General features: G+C 39.0%; 1 protein-coding gene across 4 annotated transcripts in view; it reads left to right on the top strand.

Moving 5' to 3' along the window:
* The window catches only part of cblb (Cbl proto-oncogene B, E3 ubiquitin protein ligase), a 192,716-nt gene that overhangs the window by 40,205 nt on the left and 131,115 nt on the right, over positions 1 to 21,396 (top strand). The window lies entirely within an intron of this gene.

A 21,396-nucleotide genomic window follows, 5' to 3' on the forward strand; every position in this document is an offset into this window, starting at 1 on the left:
CAGTTTATCCTGTTTCTCCAAATCTCCTTTACACTAGCTGAAAAGTTACACGATACTATTCTTCCAAGCAAACAGAAATCCTCCAGTAGCAGGAGGATTTTTATTTTTATGATCAACAGTGTAGCAGTTTTAAATTTGACCATTTTGTTACTGGCTGTTAAAATTAGATCGTGTGGGAGTATTTATTATCTGGGTGTTGGGAGTGATGTAGGGCTACACTAAGCTTCATGTATGTTGACAGCTATAAAGTCATATTGGAAAATCACTAATTAGTAGATGATTAAGTTTGTCTTTTTTCTCTCTCTCCTTTTGTTCAGGCAGGTGAGGCCTATACTTGTTTACAGTGACCAATTTCATTACGCTCTAGTCTTTTTTTAAGCTGTACCTAAAAACAGTTGTTGCAGAGTGAAAGTAGCTTATGAATGAATGACTGTATCCGGTTTCTAAAAATGCTCTGGTGAACATGTTGGCTGCTCTGTGTGTCACAGATGGGCAATTAATGTGGGGTAAATGCTCTACTTTTCTATTGTTTTCCTCCCTGAAAACTTGTTCAGAGTCATGTCGTTAATTGAGCTACCTGAACTAAATAGCTTTTAAAAATATTTTGTCAATTACTATCTTTAGTGATTTCTCTTCAGCTTCGTATTCACCTGAAGTAAATGCAAGGTCCTACATGGCTTTTTATCAGCAAAGGTGATGCCACAAATGCTGCTGAGGCTGGTGGATCATGACTGGCAGTACCAATGCTACCAAGTTACAGCCCCCCCCCACCCCCCAAATCCCCCATCATGGGCCCATCCAGCACCAGTGAAAACTTGGTTGTTGTGAACCAGTCCAGCTGAATGATTGAAACTTTACAGAATTGCTGCCTGTAGACTTGATTGACAGATGTCCCCAGGACTTGAGTTCATGGTCTTTGAATTAGAAGCTGTGTGCTCCTACATTTGTACTATCATGGTCACCTTGGGGTTTTCCCCACAAAAAAATGCTCTTAGATTTTATACTAGTTTTCTTGCAACTCAAACTCTGAAGTGAACTGAACAGATACTTATTTTTGATTAAGAACTAACAAATGTTGAAGTAGCAATATCCAGTTTCCTGTGGATTTTTCAGTGTGTGCTGTTGTCATTTGGAAGCTTGGTACAAATGCCTTGAACATTTTTTAACAACTTTTAATCAGTAGTTTGATTTATATTTTAGCCACACTTCTGAATATAAATAACAATGGATCAGAGAGAGAGCTACTTTGAGGTAACTTGAACTGCTGGTTTTAATTATCCTGGCACAGCACATACATAGATACATTATTGATGCTACATTATACCTCTGGCATGATAAGGAAAACACATTTTATACGTGTAGGAATTATTTCTCTGTGTGTGTGTGTGTGTGTGTGTGTGTGTGTGTGTGTGTGTCTGAGCACGATCCTACTTACATGAGTGTAGCTATTAACCTGTTTGACTCCATCCTTTCCCCTGGCCACTGTCTGAGGTTGAACAAGACCGTTTGCAACCTTGACGTCCTATTTGACCCTGAGATGAGCTTCCGACCGCACATCTGCTCCATCACCAAGACCGCCTACTTCTACCTCCATAACATCGCCCGTCTCTGCCCCAGCTTTTCTGCTGCTGAAACCCTCATGCGTGCTTTTGCTACCTCCAGACTCGGCTATTTCAATGCTCTCCTGGCCAGCCTCCCATCTTCCTCCATAAATTTGAGGTCATCCAAAACTCTGCTGCCTGTATCCTAACTCTCACCAAGTCCCATTCACCCATATGCCCTGTGCTCGCTGACATACTTCGGCTCCCGGTCCGGGAAAGCCTCGATTTTAAAATTCTTATCCTTGTTTTCACATCGCTCCATGGCCTCGTCCTTCCCTGTAACCTCCTCCAACCCTCTGAGATCTCTGCGCTCCTCCAATTCTTGCCTCTTGCGCAGTCCCGATTTTAATCGCTCCACCGTTGGCGGCCGTGCTTTCAGCTGCCTAGGCCCCCAGCTCTGGAATTCCCTCCCTAAATCTCTCCACCTCTCCACTTCTCTCTCATCCTTTCAGACGCTCTTTAAAACCTACCTCTTTGACCAAGCTTTTGGTCACCTGTCCTAATATCTCCTTATGTGGCTTGGTGCCAAATTTTGTTTGATAACGCTCCTGTGAAGCACTTTGGAACATTTTACTACGTTAAAGGCACTATATAAATGTAAGTTGTTGCTGTTGTTGTCCACCTGATGATGTAGTACAATGAAGTAAATGCTATGCAATATCATCTGCTTGGAGAGGGATTTTATTTAATATCCATCACCCCGCATGGAATGATATTCTTAGCTGCAGACATTGTGAAGAGACCACTTTAGTAAAAGCAGTAGTCAATTGTAGAATATTTTAGGTGTAAAATGACTGAATGCAAAGTCCCATGATTTGAGGGGTGTTCATAGTCTGAGGTGTAGATTCTTTGAAAGTTTGATATTCAAAATTGAAATTTATCTCTCTACATGTAACTTATACAGAAGAACAGCTTTACCTGAAATATAACAGCTATACCAGCACAGACATGACAGGCCGAATGGCCGTCTCCTGTGCTGTAAGATTTTATGATACCTGCTATATGCTGAAAGCAGGCATCTTTATATTTGCAGTACTAATTGCATCTTCTTACATTTAGATCGCTGATCACAACTAGTATTGCTCACATTTTAATTTGATGTGTGGTAAACAAAATGTCGTCTTGTTTCCTTAATGTGACAAATGGCAACTGATTAACATACTGTCATTAGTCTGTGTTACCTGAACAGAACGAGAACCAATTGCCAGTGTTTTTTTTTCTTCAACCTGTTGTTGAGATGGAAGCAGGAAGTTCAGGAGCCATGTGTTTAATATTGTAAATGCTTCCAAAGAATGTTAACATTTGCTTAAAATAAAACTGAGTATCTGGTTGTTCCCACTAAGTCAACTCACCTTCATGTGGGAGGAAACTTGCAATCAATTTTATAGGAGCATTCAAAGATGCATACATCCTGTGATTTGATTGCACATCTTGATCTGAATTCTCATTATTGATGTGACTGACTACAAGTATGTTTTGCAATATTTGATTTTAAAAATGCGGTTCCTCCACTTCCTTGTCTGCTCATGTTTGTCTTTTTCTATGGGTTTGGCATCATGTAGTGTCAACGTGCCCCAAGTCCCGTTGGCATAGTACTGGAGGATCACATTTCAGGCTTAAAATTCTGGTGTGTGTCGGGACACGTCAGGTCTCTAGTGTTTGAGAGCCAATTTAATTTTTTTTCGCTTGTTCACTATTCGCGAGCACCGTAGATTGTGTGGTTTTCTATTACTACCACTCCGTAACGCTGACTGTATACTGTTGTAGGGTCAAACTAATGCAGTTAATTTTCTCTATCACTTTTTTCTTCCCCCTTTTTGATTCAACATTTTATTGTAGTGAATGTGTCTTGTACCTCTGTACAGAGAACTAGTACCACAGAGCGGAATCTGACTACGAATTCAAATGTGGGCCTCTAAATAGAATCGAGCACTACAGAATGACATATTTGTAAGAAACTTTAAACCCCTTACAGAGCAATAATTGTTAAAAACGCTTGCCGGAGCACATTACAGTATTCTTTGCAGTTTGATCATGAGGTCAGATTATGCATTTTTTGGGTCCGGGGTATCGATGATTACTTTGTCACAGATACTATGGTACTGTGCAAAATGAAAAGCTTAAAATAAATTTCCCTTGTATGCTTAACATTTGATTCCACCACAGATCAAAAGGGATTATTTCAGCTATTAAAAGCTTACAAGAGCACACAGTGATATAAAATAGATTACCAGTTTAGTTAAAATAGTTCAGTAACATCACTTTCACCATTTATTTTGGCTTAATTTTTTTTTCTTTTGTTATCCTATCTTGTTCCTGAAAGACTTTCATTTGTAGTTGTTTTCCCCCTTCCCAACTGAAAGTGTACACATAATGGACTCTGCAGGAAGTTGAGAGCAAGGGCACAGCTAATTAATGGATGCACAAGTTATGCCTGTATGCTCAGTAAAAGTCAGAGTGTGAATTGAGACTCAAAATAAGTAACAAGTAACTTTATAACTGATTAATCTGGATATAGAATTGCAAAGGTTCTGAATTACATTGGAGAATTGTTAGATTGCGACAAAATTTACCCACAAATACTTGTTTAAAATTTTTTTTTATTCGTTCATGGGATGTGGGCGTCGCTGGCAAGGCCAGCATTTATTGCCCGTCCCCAATTGCCCTTAAGAAGGTGGTGGTGAGCCGCCTTCTTGAATCGCCTCTTCAATAACCGCTTCTGATCTTGAATAAGATGATCAAAGTTTATACTGTAGCCTTTAATCATCTTAGGACTGATGTAAGAATTTTCTGGTAAATTACAAAACTTGAGGGAAATGGGTGACGTGTGTCTTCGCCTCTGGGCCAAGATATAGTGGATTCTGTGCTTCTGAAAAGTCTTGGCTGGTTACAGTTAGTGTTCCCGGGCTTAATAGTCGCCCAAGGTGGGTGATTGTGGCGTAGTGCCCGGGAGGTAAATTATTCCAGGCAGTCTATTCCCAATGGATATAAATTCATAGTGTAAAAAAAACATACAGTTAATGTACATTTAATTGTGCAGTTGCACTCAGATTAAAAATAATTTTTACTACTAGTGAGCTGGCTGCCTTGTGAAAATTGGCCATCCTTTTTCTGAGTTAAAATGACTAAAATCTATAGGAACCAGCTATCTGTAATAAGCAGCTGAATTGATGGCAGGCCTGGAAAACACTGGCAAACAGTTTAGCTACCTACCTGTCTTTTTGGCAGCCCAGTAAAGTTTTTCTGTACCCCAAATCATTAGGTCCCATGACCCTTTCAGTGCTGCTTTCCCTAGCCTACTTTAAGATAAAATTGGAGTTTCTCTAATGGAACATGTTTGGGCCAGATAAAATATTTGTAATGACGTCCAAGTGATGAAATGTTAGCCTTTTAAGTTGTTAGTACCCTGAGATCTACACCTCCTGTGTTTCTTCAGTGTCAAGTTCTATTGACTTTAAGGAAAGTGTTTTTCGATACCATGCAAGAACACTATGGGGTTGATTTTTGCAATGGTGGCGGGTTGGCAGCAGGGGGCTGAAGGTGCGTGTGGCAAACCTGCATGAACAAAACTTACCGTTTCCGACACGATCGCATGGTGATTGCTGATGATTAACGTCCTCTCCGTGTTTTGCGCCCGGCAGCCAGCCTGATTGATGGGTGGGGGTGGGGGGGTGCGAGAAAGAGAGAGAACGAGACGTCACCCGGCGCTGGAATGGAAGATCAGGCCGGTGGGGGGGGTGGGGAGAGGGGAAGATCGGGGGTGAAGAGGGGGAGATTGGAGCAGGGTGCAAAGATAGGTTCATTTTGTGCTTTAACTTCCTTCTATGGTTTTTTAAATTTAACTTATTTTGTTTCTTTTTCCCTGATCCGGCCCTTCACGCTTGGTTTCACCAGGTGTGAATCAGAAGCGGTGGGCAAGCCGCCCAGGTAAGTTTGAAAATTGTTGCAAGCACTTAATTTGTCACAGGTAAAGTGCCCTAAGTACCTCGATGAGGTACATTTGGCTCTTTAACTGTCATCCCGCTGGCTTTAATTGCCGGCAGGAATTCCAGTTTCTGGTCACCCGCACGCGTGAGAAACTCTGAAGTCGGTGGGTCGGAGCCGGCTTCCGAACCCAAACGGGATTTCTGCGATTTTCGGAGCCCACTCCCAACGCACCCGCAATTGCCCCCTAAAATTGAGCCCAATAGATCTATTACTAGATCTATTACAGCACTACATCCCAGCCTACAGTGGTGGATAGATAATGAAACTGTTGTTAGCTCCCTGTAATTAAAAGATGGGAAGAAATGCCTAACCAGAAGTAAACTCTGTTTTCCCCATATAAATGCAAATGGTACTGTAAAATAAAAAGGAATTAACTTGAAAGAGAAATGAGTGTTTTGTGTTTGGTATTGGTGAAATTGTAACAGCTATTTTTCTGCAATAAGTCCCATTTGTGGACAGATACATACAAAAATCGTTATTTTAAATGACAAAAATTCTCTTATTTTACGGCACCATTTGTGCTGGGGGTACTTCTTTTGATTATTGCCTCTGAAGTTCCCTTTCAGATACTGCTTGAAGGTATTTTTTACTCTCATTGCTAATTGGATTTATCATAATGTCCAGATTTCCTCCCATTTAAAAAAAAAGAAATCTACCATTGGTGCTGATATTTACTTTGAAAGCTATTTAACAGGATAGCCATATTGTGTCATTATAATTGGCAATCAATTGATTAAGTACCAGAGTTTATGTCCTCATTTTCTAGTGGGAATTCTCATGTACCAAGATGATCATTTTCAGTTGTATTAAATATTTCTGCCTGTACATACAATACTTTGTATTAGTGCTAACCATAAATTATCAGAACAATTCTCTATGGTAACAAGTAAATTTTGTGAAAATGGACTGCATTCTGTTTTGCAATGTAGACCTTTAGAAAGCAAGGATCTTACTTTTGCTTTGCCTTATTTTGTTACTTTGATAATTCTGTGCACATTTTAAAAGGTCAGTCTGTGGTGAGCTTGCTCGTCCTTTTACTATAAATATTCCACTGCATTTGCATGTTGGTAGTGAGATTGAGACAAAAGCTTATACAATTTTATGTATGTTACCGATACTGTTGTTTAAGGCGAAAGTTTTGTTATTTAAGCCTGAATTTGAGCAAGTTTTTGGAACTCTGAAACCCTAACCTGCTGAGGCTGGTGGTGGAATAAGATTTTCAAAGCCGATACAGTCATGAAAAATAAGATTTATAGTAAGAAAGCAAAGAAATAACTTGCATTTATATACAGGTAGTGCCTTTCACATCCTTAGGATGTCTCCAAATACTTCACAGCCAATTAATTACTTTTGAAGTGTAGGCGTAATTGATTTTAGGAATACATAGCAGTCAATTTGAGCACAGCAAGGTCCGACAAACAGCAATGAGATGAGTGACACAATTAACACACTGGCCAATGACCTTACTCTTCAGGACATTATCAAAGGCTGACTTAGCTCACACACCAAAGCATTGTTTACTAAAATCAAGTTTGCCTGTGCATAATCTCAACAATTTTTATTATTCCAACATCATGGTTGCAGATAAGTGGCTGGGGCCACAAAAATAAACAGGTTCTTTAATTTTAATTGTTTAGGAGTTATGTGTAAATGTAATGGTGAGCCCCATAAAAGCGGTATCAGTGAATCATGTAAGTAATTGTGGATTGTCATTTAGCTTGATTGTACATTTTTTAAACTTTGTTGCTTGTTGTCTTGAGTTTTAGTGATTTTCAAAATAAAAAAAATGATTTTCTCTGAATTTATCTAGGATTTTAAGGATACAGTTTTTCTCACTGACTTTATCCCCTTTTTACAAAATAATCAAAATTAAATCTGAAAAACTTGATTTTGTAAATTGGGAAAAAAATGGACTTTAATGCTCCTTTCCTCTGTTTTGCAGTAGCAGCTGTCATGGCAAATGTTGACTGTTGCCATCTCTCTCACACACACGTCGACTGCATCAACATTGATAGATTAATGACTATGACATTGTCACTGCAAGTTTTCTCAAGTGACACATTTTTACTGGGAAAGTCCAGCAGTTCGGATTAAATTCTGTGCTAAACATTTTATTGCATTGTGTAAGAAGTGCCATGACTGATCGAACATGTTTAGTCAATTCTACAAAATGCTACTAAAGGGGCTGGTAATGGATTGTGTGTTTAAAATTAAGTATTTTTATGATAAAATTGCAATTGGAAAAAGGAACTTTGGGTGAATTGTAGAACATATAATTGAATATTGGTCTGTAAGTTTGTATGTATTGGTGGATTCAGGTCACAGACCGCTAATGTTTAAATTGGAGATTGATTTTTAACATGGTTTAACATACCTCTTTATGATTTCCTGTTTAGAACGATCATGAATGCAAGTCGTCAAATGCCATGAAATTTTATGGCAAACAGGTTTTTTGTTTTCCTTTTCTCTCTTTCCTGTTACCAATGCATTTGGTAATCGAATAATGTGTAGAGTCTCGTCTTATTTATATAGCCATGTTCTGTTAGTGACAGGAGTAAAAGAAATAAAGGCTTGCATTGAGTTAAACTTCTCACAGAATTATAGAAATTACAGCAGAGATGGAGACTGTTCAGCGCGGTTGGAGTATTGCATGCAGTTTTTAGCATCTCATTATAGAAAGGATCTTAGAACCATGGAATGGGTGCAGCAACGATTCACCAGAATGATACCAGGAATGTGAGATTACAGTTAAGAAGAAAGGCTCAGAAAATTGTTTTATTCCACTGGAATGGAACAAAGAAGGTTAAGGAGGGAACCTAACAGATTTTCAAAATTATGAAAGGTTTTGAGAAGGTAGGCAGTCTACTATTGTTTACCACCATCTTCTCAAGGGCATCTAGGGATGGGTAATAAATGCTGTCCTTGCCAGCAATGCCTATATCCAGAGAATGAATTTTTTTAAAAATGGCTCTGTAACTGTTGACTGCCGCAAGTGCCTTTTATGAATTGCAAAACATGATTGGCATTGTTGGAATACAGTTAATTATAAGAGGAAAATACTGCAAAGTTTTAATGAAATCTGGTGCAATTTTGAAATTGTCAGAAATAGAGCTATTAATCCTTGCTCTTTTTATTGTCTAATTTGTCTAAATGAAGACTGATTGTTGGCACACGAGGATCTCCGATAGCTGGCATAATTATAATAATGGATTGGAAGATGAACTGAAAAACAGATATGGTTTAGTCTTGCCAGAAAGCCACCATTCAATTTGGAGCATGTTAAATAAGCATATTTATACAAGCTAAATGTTTGGAGAGCACTGTATTCTTTTGTGAATTATATGGTGGTCTTCACCATGTGTAATACTTCCCAGTGGACAGACTTCTCTTCATGACATTTCAATGACATTTATACTTCACCGGAGGAGATAGCTGAACTGAGTGCTGTTCTGTTGCTTTTGCATGTGAATAATGTTACCATGCAAAAGAATAGGGTTATTTGTGCAATGTGGTGGTAGTGTACTGACTATCCTAAAGTGTTTGTGAGTGAGATCAACTACAATCAGTAGAATTGTACTAATTAAGGGTAGAAGAAGAGAATGATGAGCTTATCTGTGCTGACGGCATAGATAGCAGAGCCAGTTCTTTTGATGGGTTCTGACAAAGGGTCCACACCTGAAACATTAACTCATCTATTCTCTCCACAGATGCTTACTGATCTGCTGAGTGTTTACAACATTTTGTTTGCCTTGTTTGTGTTCCTCATTTCCAGCCTGAGTGATTCCATTAGGTGACTCAGAGTTTTTAATGCTTAATCACAACGCCTGTATGAATTTTTTGTAATGGGGGTGTGTGCATGCCCACTGTTATCCAAATCATTCACACGAAAGTGTAGGCTTCTAGAATTTAAGAGTGAGGGCATAAAATTTAAAGTTGCTGCAAGAACTCAGCATTTTGCAGTATTGATTAGCCATTGTTTTAAGCTTCTAATTTGCAATTTGTTCCGGTTATATTGGGACAGGACTAGGCCATTCTGCTCCTCGAGTCTATTCCATGATTCTGTTAGATCATAAATATCTATCGGGTTCTAAAAAGAGAAATACAGCACACTAGTTTTTGAACTATCCGTTGCCATTATGGTTACTTTAACACCAGCAAAATTAACTAATCTCTATGGAACTTTGAAATGCTGTATTGGGATTATTATGTCTATAGAGGACTTCATCAGTGAAGAAGTGCGCCTTGAGACTCCTATACACTTGTATGAAATTTAGAGTGTTTTCCCAAGATAAGTCAGTCGAGAGCTTTTGGGAAGTTCAACTTTGATCAGTGAGCATGCTCTAGCTACTTGAGTCAATGAGACTCCTTTAGGAAATGTCTTTCTTGTGCTCCCAGTACAAAAGTGAAGCAGATAAAGGCAACCCCTTTACCTTTTTGGAAAATAGCTGAAGAAGAGACCATTCTGGACTCGAAATTTGGTTGAGATTGTAATAAAGTGAACCAATAGGTGCTGATTTATGATTGTGTGTGTGTGTGTGTGTGTGTGTGTGTACCAGCTATGAAATTAGTGGTTGTATTGTGCTGTAATACAAGCAGGTGTATTAGTTTTAACTTGGACAGTACAATAGGACTACAATCAATCTGTTTGGGTGGAGGGTGAAGAGTGGTAAATAGAATCGGCCGGTGGGGACGGCTGTGAGGAAAGCGGAAATCTAATTTGAACCATGCCTTTGTAGAGGTTTTGATAGAATCAATGTATTTGGTTGTGAATGTTTTTAGGCTTGAATAACCAGTATTTCACTAGAATTGTGTGATACATGTTCTAGTTACATGTTATGTTGTGTTTATATGGTAACAAATGGCAGCAGCATTCAGCGGAAAAAAATAAACAGGTTGCTGAGTATTTGTTTTAATATACTGCAATCAGAATAAAGTTGGAGTTCCCATCAGTATTGACAGTGCTGAGCCTTAAGCTTGAACTTGCAACATTGAATTTAACTTGACCAACACAAGCTGTCCTACTCCTGCTCAACCACCATTCAAGCTGTTGCACAGGATCTGCCTTTCACGTTGCTCTCCAGGTGTTTTTGTGTAAATTGTGCAAGCATAACATGTTGGCATTTTTTTTAATAAATTTGTTCTCTGAATGTGGACGTCATTGACAAGGCTGCATTTTCTCCTTATCCCAAGTTGCCCTGAAAAGGAGGTATTGGGCCTTCTCAACCTGATGAAGCCCTGCTTCTCCAGGCCAGCAGAAGAAAGCAAGCCCAACCAATAACAGGGCATGTCATGGCAAAGGGCAGGCAGCGTTCAATAGTGTTCCTGATGGGTGGGATGACGGGTCTCATTGTGCTAGTCAACATTCTCAGCACTCGCTCTGATGAAGTCAAAGTCCTGCTTGCCACTGCTGGACAAAAACCTAGAAGCTGTACTAAGAAGTGGTTATTCTGATAAATTCATGGCAGAATTCCAAACTTTAGTGAAAGAGAAAGACTGCTAAGTTTCATGCTGAATGGTGGTAGATCCTTAAGTAAACATACTATACACAAGAAAGGAGGGAGAGAGAAAACAGGGATCTATAGGCCAGTTAGCCTGACATCAGTAGTAGGGAAAAGACTAGAACCTATTATTAAGAATGTAGTAACAGGGAACTATGATTAGGCAGAGTCAACACTGTTTTATGAAATGGAAATTGAGTTTGAGAAATCTATTAGAATTTTTTGAGGGTGTAACTGCAGGGTCGATAAGGTGGATGTAGTATATTTGGATTTTCAAAAGACATTCGATACGGTGCCACACTAGAAGTTGTTACACAAGATTAGAGCTCATGGGATTGGGGGTAATATATTGGCATGGATTGAGAATTGGTTAACGGACAGAAAACAGAGAGAAGGAATAAACGGGTCATTTTCAGGTTGGCAGGTTTTAATTAATGGGGTGCCGCGTGGATCAGTGCTTGGGCCTCAGCTGTTTACAATCTATATCAATAACTTAGATGAAGGGATAGAGTGTAATATATCCAAGTTTGCTGACCATACAAAGCTAGGATGGAAAGTAAGCTGCGAGGAGGACGCAAAGAGGTTGCAAAGGGATATAGACAGGTTAAGTGAGTGGGTAAGAAGGGGCAGATGGAGTATAATGTGGGGAAATGTGAAATTATCCACTTTGGTAAGAAGAATAGTAAAGTAGAATACTTTTGGAAGGTGAGAGACTTAAAGGGTTGGTATTCAGCGGGATTTGGGTGTCTTGTATACGAATCACAGAATGTTAACATGCAGGTACAGCAAGCAATTAGGAAGGCAAATGTTATGTTAGCTTTTATTACAAGGGGGTTGGAGTATAAGAGTAAGGAGGTCTTGCTGCAATTATAGAGGGGTCTGGTGAGACCACAGTGTACAGTTTTGGTCTCCTTACCTAAGGAAGGATATACTTGCCTAGAGGGGCTGCAACGAAGGTTCACTAGATTGATTCCTGGATGAGAGGGTTGTCCTATAAGGAGAGATTAAGTAGAATGGGCCTATATTCTCTGGTGTTTAGAAGAATGGGAGGTGATCTCATTGAAACGTGTAAAATTCTGAGAGGGCTTGACAGGGTAGATGCTGAGAGGCTGTTTTCCCTGGCTGGAGAGTCTAGAACTAGAGGTCATAGTCTCATGGTTAGGGGTCGGCCATTTAGGACTGAGATGAGGAAACATTTCTTCACTCAGAAGGTTGTAAATCTTTGCAATTCTCTACCCCAGAGGGCTGTGGATGCTCAGTCGTTGCGTATATTCAAGACTGAGATCGATGGATATTTGGACACTAAGGGAATCAAGGGATATGGGGATAGGGTAGGAAAGTGGAGTTGAGGTAGAAGATCAGCCATGATCTGAGTGAATGGTGGAGCAGGCTTGAGGGACCATATGGCCTGCTCCTGCTCCTATTTCTTATGTACTTATACACGTAAAGTGCATTTACCTGTATTGTGTGTAAAGCATTTTCTACAAAAATTAGAGCATGTGGCTAAACCTGTGTTGCCGTGGCTAAACCTGTGTTGCCGTGGCTACACGTGCGGCTAGTCAGTGATTTCTGTTGGACAACACTGGGCTAGAGGCACGTGTCGGCCTAACTGGGCCGAGGTGATATAATTCCTTCCCTTTAGTGAACTAAATGGCTTTTTATAACAATCTGGAAGCTTTCATGGTCATTTTATTTTCTTGGAGCTGGACCAAAAACATTCAGATTTATTGAATTCAGTTTCATGTTGGGATTTGAACTCATGACTTCTGAGTTGCTAGTCCAGTACCATAACATCTACACCATATCTGTAACTGTATATTTCTACCCTCTTCAACTCGTTTTTGAGTTGGCAGTAACCACATATAAAGTAAACCCTTTTAAAATCCCATTGAAGAGTAGCAGGGTTCGAGCGGCTGAGTGGTCCACATAATTTTCTGTAGTTTGTTTCTCTTGTGTTTGTTGAAACTGCAGTGTAATTTAAACGGGGGTTATTTCTTGGAGAAGAGGGAGAATTCCCAATGCACAGTTGTGTTAACGAGGGAATTTCCCGGTGATGTGAATGGTTTCTTGATAGCCCTTGAACCAGATAGAATGGAGTTTTGCCATGAAAAGCTGTATTATTGGCAAATATTTTATTCCTCTTACTCTAAAATGTGCACGTATTACCTCCCCAACTCTCCCCCACCGTTTGTTTATGCACAGCCTCTTAGAGAGAAAAATTACAAATTCAGATACATCTTCAAGCCTGCATTTCTTCACAAGTTGTGAGGAAATGTGCGAAAGTGGTTTACGGTGTGGCTGCTGCCTTGTAGTAGCGAGCAACAGTGAATGACCTCATGTTTAGCTTCTATTCATTATAAGTAACACAGTTGCAGATTTAAATAATATCGTAGGCAACACTTTTGTCTTCACTTTCTTGGCACTGAGAAAGTTAAATTGATTACCAAAAAAGGCCTGCCACAGACCAACTGCTTCTGGTCTCACACTGCCACTTGTGCTATATGTTGGCACTATAGCTCTTGTATGGGCTAATCATTTTTTAGGTGAAAGAACTGTGCATACGTAATAGGAAGGCTATAAAAACCAAAGTAGCTGGTGCTTTTATTAAACTCATTAAAGTGTATGTTTTAGCTCAGCCACATGGATATTTTACAGCAACATAATATTGTAAACAACTTGTAGATTTATTAATTTTTTAATATAAGATCTATATTCGAAGTCTTGGGTCTGTGCACATTTTCTGCCGTGTGATCTTCCTGTAACTCTTGCGTCTTTTTCTGTTAGTCATAGTTTGTTGATTTTCTCAAAATAAAACAGCAGCAAATCAGAACACAAGGTAGGGAATTTATGAATTAAAAAGTTAGTGGCAACGAAACCACCTGTGAGCAGGTACTGAAGATTTATGAAAATAACCATTTTGAATGATCAGTCAGGAGAACCTACCAGTAATAGAAAGGTAAAGGCGAATCTCTGCAGGCTTTTTAATTTCAATATATTTTTTTTTTCAGTAATACAAATTTCATAATTTGCAAAGACTTGGTAGGGTAGATACAAAGATATAATTTTCTCTGGTGGGGGAATCCAGAACAAGATGGCATAATAAAATTAGACCTAGGCCACTTAGGAGTGAAATCAAGAAGCACTTTTTCACACAAAGGTAGAAGAAATCAGCAACTCTATCCTCAAAAGGGTGTGGATGCTGCATCAATTGAAATTTTCAAGACTGAGATTGATATAGTATTAGGTAAGGGTATCAAGGGATACAGAACCAAGATGGGAAAATTGAGTTGAGGTACAGATCAGCCAGATTACTGTCCAGGTGATGAAGACAAAAATGTATTCCATTAAGTTTCTTGTTCAGTAATGATTCCGTAAGATTCTAGCCCCAATTTTAACCTAACCCATCGAACTGGAATGGAATGGAACAGGATGGGTTCGGGTTGGACTCCTATTTTACACTCCTGCCCCATTCCTGTAGGCGGGTTAAGCTGAAATGGGGGCATTTGTATTTGTGGCTTTTCTCCATATTCGTAATATCATTTGGTGACTTTTTTTCAGTAGCGCTTTCAATTCAATCTTGAAGAACATCTTATCGTTGGCTGTTTCTCTTAGCATTATCCGAATGAGGTATTTTTAAATTAATATTGAATTACGTTTAAGTTGCATTTCAAAATAAGTGGGTAGCTTTTGCATCTATACAGGATGTCCAGTTTCATGGATTTCTCAAAATTAGATTGAAATGTGATAGATGGTTTTATTTTATTTGTAAATGCTAAAATGGGAAGAGCTTTCCCAATTTATCACTTACTTTGGCAACAAGGGGGAAAACCAATTGGACAACTAGAATATTAAGTGATTGGTCTGTTGAACAGAGGGGACTTTTCATTAAATTTTTGGCTCACTTTCACTGCTGTGCATTGCTTGTATTGTCGTCCATGATACTTTCCCCTCCAAATTTCCTCTTGCTTCAAAATATAAAACTTTGTTGAACCAAACATAAAATCCCAAGTTACTGAGTCACTCCCATGAATTAAAATTTCCGATGTGGAAGATACAGTTTATACTGAAAAAATTATTTTAAGAATTTGGCGATGGCTTGTCTCTTGACTGGAACCACCATTTCTGAGGCAGGATACTAATACAATGTTTCAGCACATTATCTTGAACTCCCAGTGCCGCTTCCTCAGAGATTAGTAGTGTTACACGTAGCATGTCTTTTTAACCCAGTTTCATGGATTAAAATGTGTTAAATTTATACTTTTGTAGAAAATCTTTAAAGTAGAGTGTATACTATTTTTAAAAATACCACGGTCACTGGAAAAAAAACACAGGAGAATATTTGTGAATCTGAAAGTAACATTACCGAAGGAGTCCCCATTTTGGGGATTCCCTAAAAGGTAGGAGTGTAATCTAACCTGTATTTTAAGTACATTTAAGCTTGTGTGGGCAGCTCTTGGCTAGCTGACAGATGCAAGGTTCTTGTAGCCCATTTTAAATAAAGTTTCCAGTAAGAATAAAAAAGATGCATTTTTTTAATACAAAAGTAAGGCTGGTTTCCCTTGTTTCCATTTAGTGCTTCGTTTTTCCACCTCTATCTGCTTGTGACTCAAAAAAACTGTTGAATTTGTATAAAGTAATTTATTTTGCATGACTACAGACTTTGACTAACTGCAGTATTTTACTATTAATACATACGTTTTTCTAAATTTACAGCTCACACCCATATCTCAGTACTCTGAAAAAGCCAATAGTTCAATTAGGGTTTCCTGTTAATAGATGTTTATAAATGGAAACCAGTCTGAGGTATTTGTAACTGAGAGTGAAACCATTTCCAAAAAGAAAAGGGCTGCAAAAACTACATTACCATTTGCTTGTTGCAGCCTCAAAAGAATGTCCAAAAGTAAAATAATAGAAATACAGCATTGAAAGTGTTAAATTCCCATTAATAATGGGATTAAAAAAAATTCATTCATGGGATGTGGGCGTCGCTAGTAAGGTCAGCATTTATTGCCCATCCCTAATTGCCCTTGAGAAGGTGGTGGTGAGCCGCCGCCTTGAACCGCTGCAGTCCGTGTGGTGAAGGTTCTCCCATAGTGCTGTTAGGTAGGGAGTTCCAGGATTTTGACGCAGCGACGATGAAGGAACGGCGATATGTTTCCAAGTCGAGATGGTGTGTGACTTGGAGGGGAACGTGCAGGTAGTGTTGTTTCATTGTGCCTGCTGCCCTTGTCCTTCTAGGTGGTAGAGGTCGTGGGTTTGGGAGGTGCTGTTAAAGAAGCCTTGGTGAGTTGCTGCAGTGCATCCTGTGGATGGTACACACTGCAGCCACTGTGCACCGGTGGTGGAGGGAGTGAGTGTTTAGGGTGGTGAATGTGGTGCCAATCAAGCGGGCTGCTTAGTCCTGGATGGTGTCGAGCTTCTCGAGTGTTGTTGGAGTTGCACTCATCCAGGCAAGTGGAGAGTATTCCATCACACTCATGAATTGTGCATTGTCGATGGTGGGAAAGGCTTTGGGGAGTCGGGAGGTGAGTCACTCACCGCAGAATACCCAGCCTCTGACCTGCTCTTGTAGCCACTGTATTTATGTGGCTGGTCCAGTTCTGTTTCTGGTCAATGGTGACCTCCAGGATGTTGATGGTGGGGGATTCGGCGATGGTAATGCCGTTGAATGTCAAGGGGAGGTGGTTAGACTCTCTCTTGTTGGAGATGGTCATTGCCTGGCACTTGTCTGGCGCGAATGTTACTTGCCCCTTATCAGCCCAAGCCTGGAAGTTGTCCAGGTCTTGCTGCATGCGGGCACGGACTGCTTCATTATCTGAGGGGTTACGAATGGAACTGAACACAGTGCAATGATCAGCGAGCATCCCCATTTCTGACCTTATGATGGAGAGAAGGTCGTTGATGAAGCAGCTGAAGATGGTTGGGCCCAGGACACTGCCCTGAGGAACTCCTGCAGCAATGTCCTGGGGGGGCTGAGATGATTGGCCTCCAACAACCACTACAATATGTGGTACTCCAGTTGAATTGAATTAAATTATTAGTGTCTTCATTTTCAATTAATCATGCTGCCATTTTTTGAGTTCACAAAAATATTTGGTGGTAAATGTTGAAGGTAAAACCACAATAGTATTTCCTGATTTCATCTTCTGTCATCAATGGGGGTTGTTTCAAACGTACCAATACTAGAGCACCATTTGGTGTCGGAATCCTAATCGTCATTGTCCTTTCATGCCAGTTTGTATCAGTTTTCAGTGAGCCTTTCTGAAACCACATTTCTGGCCTTGTTTCGTCTATACGGATGAAATTTATTTTCATTTGAAGGAAACTGACTAAACAGACAAAATGACTGTAAAATTCGAACACTCAACAAAAATTTTGAAGTAGGTTCAGTTATAAATCATTCTGGCATGCATGGTCTCTATGGCTCTGTGTGTATAGTATGCAGACTTTATTTTTGTGCCTGTTTGATGAACAAACATGATTGAGAATTCATTTTAAAACTTGTCCTGATATATTGATAACTAGTACAAGAGTAGAGCCAAATGGAACAAGACAAGATGGCTTGAGACTGCGTTTTGAAAATTACTTAAATGGTATAATCCTTTAGGATTTTTCAGAATTTTCTTCTGCAACAGAGATGTTTCAGAGAAAGCATATTCATGAAAGGTGAAACTTTGTAGTGCAATGTTTTCTGGCTCATATTGGGCCATTGTGGAGAACACCTGTAAAACTCTGATTTGGACTGGTTGTTTTCTACCAGCTGGTTGGTGTAGTGAAAGTGGAGCATTATGGTTAATCTGTTTCTGTTATGTTGGATTTCATTAAATGGATTAAAAAAAAATCTCCAAATGTAGTCTATTTAGAAATTCACCGATAACCACACAAACCTCTCTGCACATATTACATTTAATCTAAACTGAACAAATTTTGACAGATTCAAAGAGATATTTACCAGAAGATATTTTTCCCCCCTCAGTAAGCTGGTTCTTATAAATGCTATTTGCATTTGACTTCCCATGAGTGATGCAGTATTCAGCTTTATCAATATTGCATAGCTAGGGCCTGACTAGTCATGTGTAAATTCTATGTTCACATCTGGGCCCAGAGTTTCCGGTAGATTGCACGAGCTTTTTTAGCACAATCCGGCCGAATCAGAGCTAAACATTGTAATTTCGATTTACACTGGGCGTAATTTGCACCCAGCGTAATTCGAGTTTCCCCCGATCTTTTGCATTGGCTCAAAAATCATTTTGCTGAAACCGGCCCTACCTACAAAACTGGCCACACCCTCTGATCTAAATAAAGAGGAGCGCAAGTTTCCACCGATTGCGCCAGCCTGCTGCCGTTCGAGGAGGATTTTAAAATTAAGCTAGTTTTCTTCGGCGCAGAGGCACTAGTAGGCACGTTTTAAACGTTTTTAAATATTAAAAAATATCTAATTTACTAAGAAACTGACTAGTGTACACCGATGCAAATACTAAATGATTCAGTATAGGTTTTTTGAGTCAATTTCAGTGATTTAAAATCAGATTACTCACAGGTGGAGGACAACACATTTATTAAAAATGCTTATTTTTTAAGTGATAACCTCATTTTCAGCTGAATTAATAAAACTGCACCAGGTTACCACTCTTAAATACATCAATGAATATTTTTGATTGCAAAAAAAAAAACGATTACACTATATTAAGCTGCTGAATTGCGTTGATTCATGGCAGATTTTACATTTGTGATTATGTTAATATATTTTAGCGGAAACTTAGCATAAAATGCGCCAGCGCAATTTTCAGTCACAATTTGCACCCAAATGCACCCAAAGCAGACACTCCAATGCCAAGGAGTTTTTATCGGTCTGTGAGCTACGACATTTATCCCGGTAGCAGACTCGTAGATCAATTAAAAAAATTGGGACTGTTTGAGTCCACGAGCAGGATGAAGTAACCAGATTTAGCTGTGTAAATGCAGGGGGCTGTGTCACAGAACCTGGTCTTTTAGAATCCAAATTAAAATTACACCAGGATAAAACAGCCATCCAACACACTTACCACTATGTTGTGGCTTTAAACTCAATTTTCACATATTAGATGCTGAATATTTTACAAATGCCAAATTTCACAGCCAAGATACCCATTCAGCCAGTAGTGATCATTTTGTTATGTTAAGTGAATGGCTAATGAAAGCAATAACAAGATCAAAGCATTACCTACATTTGTAAAAACAAGACTACAAAGGGTGGGGAGGGGGGAAGAAGGGGTAAAGTGCAACAAAGTATTGGGGTTATTATGGAGCTAAATTATACTCCACAATAGGTGTATTTCCTACAATCAAATCGATTAGTCAGCTGTTTAAAATAGCTTAGCATGAAATTCTGAAAACCTGCACCAGAAGCAGCCATACTATCTTATGTATTTAAAAAAATGGAATCAGTTTCTTTCAAGGTTTTCAATTTTATTTTAAAAGACATTACAGCAAATTGAAATACCAACACATAGCACCTCAGAGTGCTTCGTGATTTTATGCCCGAATGCCCCATATTTCCGAATTTGAAATCTAAGTCATGCTTCTGTTTGAGCAGAGGCCAGATGCTTCTACGGAGTAACAGAAAGATCAAAATAAATGGAGTAATTCCAGGTCACTCTTTTGCATCTCCAGAAAGTTAGCCTACAGTGACATAACTAGGGGCCTGGAGCCAAGTCGTCACAGCCACAATGACCCAAAGAGAACAAGGAATGAGGCAAAAAAAAAAGAGCATCTTACCCTCAATATTAAGGGTATTTGATGGTTATATTGCTAGCCCATTCATTCACCGAGGAAAAAGAATAGGACCAAACAAAGTTCAGAATTTATAGCACAAGTGATCAGCAATGACTAGAGAATTATAATCAGAAGAGATTGAACCTCTGATCAAAATCTTTACGTGAATGAGATTTTTTTTAAAAAAAAGTCAATGGATAGTGTATTTGTAACATAGAAAGGCTCCTGTGTGCCTCTCCGCAACCCCCGCCCCTGAAATATACTGAATGCTATAAACACAAAATGAAGCTACAAGCAAATGCAGTTATCTGTTCTGGATGCCTGCATACACATATTATAAAATAGGCAAAATCACCACAAATTCATTTCAGTAGGAAATAGGTAATTCCGTGTCATGCAATTATGTGAAAACATCAGTTAACAAAATTTTGAAAAAGCATTTAAGGGTTTTTAAAAAAAAACTACAGCTTTAAACTCAGATCAGTAAATTACATGGCAATTTGTAAACTGCATTAGAATATAAAATCTTTTTCCTGAACTTCAAAGATGCCAGGTGTCACAATATAGGCTTTTAAGGAGACAAAATGAACCAGCGTAAGGCTTTGAAGACATCGCCTGTCCCCGATTAACCAAAAAGTCAAAATCTGTCGAGAACCAATGTTGACAGTTTCTCTGTTCCGAAAGGTGGAAAGCTTCAACACAATAATACACATTTCAAGATGAGATGATGTGAAAAGTCTACAGATTGCTGGAAGGATTTGAATTCAGGTGTCAAGAACAGTTTATTTAATGAATTATTAAAGATTGCAATTTGGCAGAACTTTGCAAACCTCACAACAAGAAGTCAAATCCCATTGCTACACTTTGGCAGGGTAAAAGTAGACTCTAAGCTTAAAATATATTCTTCCCTTATTCTTTTTAAAAGGAGGGGAAAGTCTGGATTTTTCTGCCTTTCTGGATGTATAAGAGAAAGAACTGCATGCATCATTCAGTAGACAGTTTACTCCTGCAAATAAATCCAAAAAAGAATAAGCCTGGTGAAAATAGAAATCGCTTTTGCACATCGTAGTCATCTGAAAATGGATCAAATCATATACTATTTAAGCTTTAGCCTGAAATCATTAGGTTCTCCAAAGCAGTCAAGGTGCCAATGATGGGATCTTTGGAAATCAAAGTAAAATTGGGTAATACCTAAAAGCCGTATGCTCCACATTACCATCTCCCCAGCACCACTAAATGGGGCATGAAAGGGCATTTTATTTTAATAAGTTACTCTAGAGTCAAAGATACACTCCATTGATATTACCTGTGCACTTTGGATTGTCAGCTACTAGCAGCTCATTCAGTAGACAGAGAAATATCTCTCTTGTGCTCTCTCCACATTTCATGAAGTTTTTTCCATTTTGCAGGCCCCAAAGAGCATGATGCAAAGGTAACTCACATATAGTACTCATTAAATGTAGTTAAATTTGTGAGTGACCTGTTCCTTTCCAACAGTATCAACAATTTCCTTCATCTTTGGGAACTGACCAGGTAGTTTAGGGAGAACTCTATAG

Source organism: Heptranchias perlo, chromosome 11, assembly GCF_035084215.1.
Source record: "Heptranchias perlo isolate sHepPer1 chromosome 11, sHepPer1.hap1, whole genome shotgun sequence".
NCBI lineage: Eukaryota > Metazoa > Chordata > Chondrichthyes > Hexanchiformes > Hexanchidae > Heptranchias > Heptranchias perlo.